We start from the raw sequence: 2,375 nt of genomic DNA, 5'->3' as shown, positions 1-2,375 counted from the left end.
ATTTCACTGAGATGATTCTGGATTTGTGGAAATTCAGGCCACGCTTCATTTTTAACAGCTAAGAAAAATGTCTTGCTGAGCCATTGATTGAAGGTGGGTTAACCAACTTCCAATTTAAGGACTGACTTGTACTCACATATGCTCATTGTTCCCACACCAACCAATAGCTCCATGTGCTTACAGATAATCTGTGACGATTACAGTATTGTTATATACGACATTGTTAATTCGCAATCCCTGGCTGCTAATCCTTGAAAGCACTTAGACTGTCATACGTCAAATCAGCTAGCACCTCTTCTTGGAAACATGAATGAGTAGTTGCACTAACTCACCACATATCATTTAAAACACATCAACCCTGAAGTGACTGAAATTAAACTCTGTCCTTACCTGTCATCTCTACTCTCTTCTACTGGTGCCTGTCTGTGAGGGTTTCCTAAAGTTCTGCCTAGTGTCTTGTGAACAAAGCATAGGAATGACCGTGGGTACCGTGTTGGGGGATAATCTACCCCATAGAAGTCATACTTTGTAGTGGAATTTCAAACCTTTGGACCATTGGACCCCAGTGCAATGTCAGTTCGTGGCGTCTGGGAACCTGAGTCACAGAATCCAGAGCCCTCAGCATCCTTCCCATGGCTTGTGGAGAAACCAGCCGTTTCCACAATTAATAAAAGTGGTGACAGAAAAGCAACAACCAGGGAGACCTCTGCTAACATCTCTGGTGAGCTCCTGTGAGGAGCTGCCGAAATCCTGGATAGAGGCCGGACCAGAGGCTCGGTGGTAGAGCGCGGTGCTCTGCCAGACTGACCCACGTGGGAAGGCCGAAACCCACCTCCAGAGACCTCCGTGAGCACGCTGGGCATGTGCCAGGAATTCCATGACCCAGGCCGGCGGAGGCTGGGTGGATCATGGGGCCGATGTCCTACTGGTGCTGGTGTCTCTCTGTCTCACTCATGGAGGAAACATGTAAATAAAAACTTTAATGCAGCGGCCAGCAGATGGGGTAATGGCTATGTCACTGAACTCCCATGTAGTCAACCATGGTTTGAGTCCCAGACCGAGTGGCTTAAACTCATGCCGGGCGTGTGTGCGTATATGCCCAAGATCCCCAGACGAGAGTGGAGGAGAAGGGATTGCAGTGTGGCCATCCCTTGTGGAAGGTGATTTCTCACTTTCTGTTTGTCTCTGTCTTTCTGGTGAGCGCAATCTCCCTATAGCAAAAACCTCTTCCCCACCCCCTCCCCCAAAAAAACCTATACTGCATATATTAGCAATAAATGAGATGGGAAGAATGGTCCTAAGAGCTTGTTTCCACTAGACAGAGCCTGGCAAGGTCCAGGACTTGAACTGTGTCCAGCCAAGTGGGAGTTCAGAGCCGTAACTACCACACCACCTGTTGGCAGACTTAACTACCATGCCACCCCATTTAAATTGCTTTTAATGATGTCCTGTACCCACTTTTCTGCAGTGACTAGCCACAGAATGTTTCAGTGGCCAGTGTCTGTGTGCTCTCCTGCAGGACTGAGTGGGAGGGACACCTGCTCTCCTCCCACAAGTAGCAGCCCAGCAGAGCAAGTTTGAGCCCACTGCAAACATGCAGCCATGGCTCTGCCAACCAGCAGGCATGCAGCCTGTGCTGCTCACCTCAGCTCTCCAACCAGCAGGCATGCAGCCAGTGCTGCTCACCCTAGTTCTCCAACCAGCAGGCATGCAGCCAGTGCTGCTCACCTTAGTTCTCCAACCAGCAGGCATGCGGCCTGTGCTGCTCACCTTAGCTCTCCAACCTGCTTCCTCTTCTGAATGTTGGGGGCAGTCATCCCACTGTCATGAAACTAGCAGAATCAATGAGCTGAGACACTGGAAGCACCTGGGACCGTGTCCTGCTAGCGGGTAGTAAGGGAGCTCCCTTTGCTCTGCTCTGTTCTGCAGTGCCAGGGGTGAGAGGAGCATGTCAGGGCTACCGACACGGAGAGCTAACTGGGGCAAAGTCAGGATTGAAACAGAAATGAAACGGCTGAGTCCTTGGGTCCTTTGCCAAGGAGAAAAAGGAAGGGACCTAGGCCCTGGGAGCACGTCAGAAATGCAGTGTCACCCTGAAGCAAACAAAATATTATTCCACTTACCAAACAAAGAACATCTGAATAAAACTTGCGCAAACCAGGATGAGGAGCACGGGGCATTTCCTGAATAGACTGCCTGCTGCAGTCTCCCTGAGGCGCTGTGCGTGCGGATCTCCTGTGGGAACGGTCTTTTCATCCACAGTTAAGACATCAACAAGAGGAGTCTCTCTCCCATCCCTGGCTCACATGTGCCCCCCTGCAGGTCATCTATGTGGCCAGGAGTGCCAAGGACAGAATGGTGGCTTACTACCACTT

General features: G+C 50.5%; 1 protein-coding gene across 1 annotated transcript in view; it reads left to right on the top strand.

Annotated features, from left to right (window-relative positions):
- The window catches only part of LOC102486231 (sulfotransferase 1C4), a 45,501-nt gene that overhangs the window by 12,666 nt on the left and 30,460 nt on the right, over nucleotides 1–2,375 (top strand).

This window comes from Tupaia chinensis, unplaced genomic scaffold (genome assembly GCF_000334495.1).
Source record: "Tupaia chinensis unplaced genomic scaffold, TupChi_1.0 Scaffold000041_1, whole genome shotgun sequence".
In the NCBI taxonomy this organism is placed as follows: Eukaryota; Metazoa; Chordata; class Mammalia; order Scandentia; family Tupaiidae; genus Tupaia; species Tupaia belangeri.
This window is presented reverse-complemented; position numbering and strand designations above follow the sequence as displayed.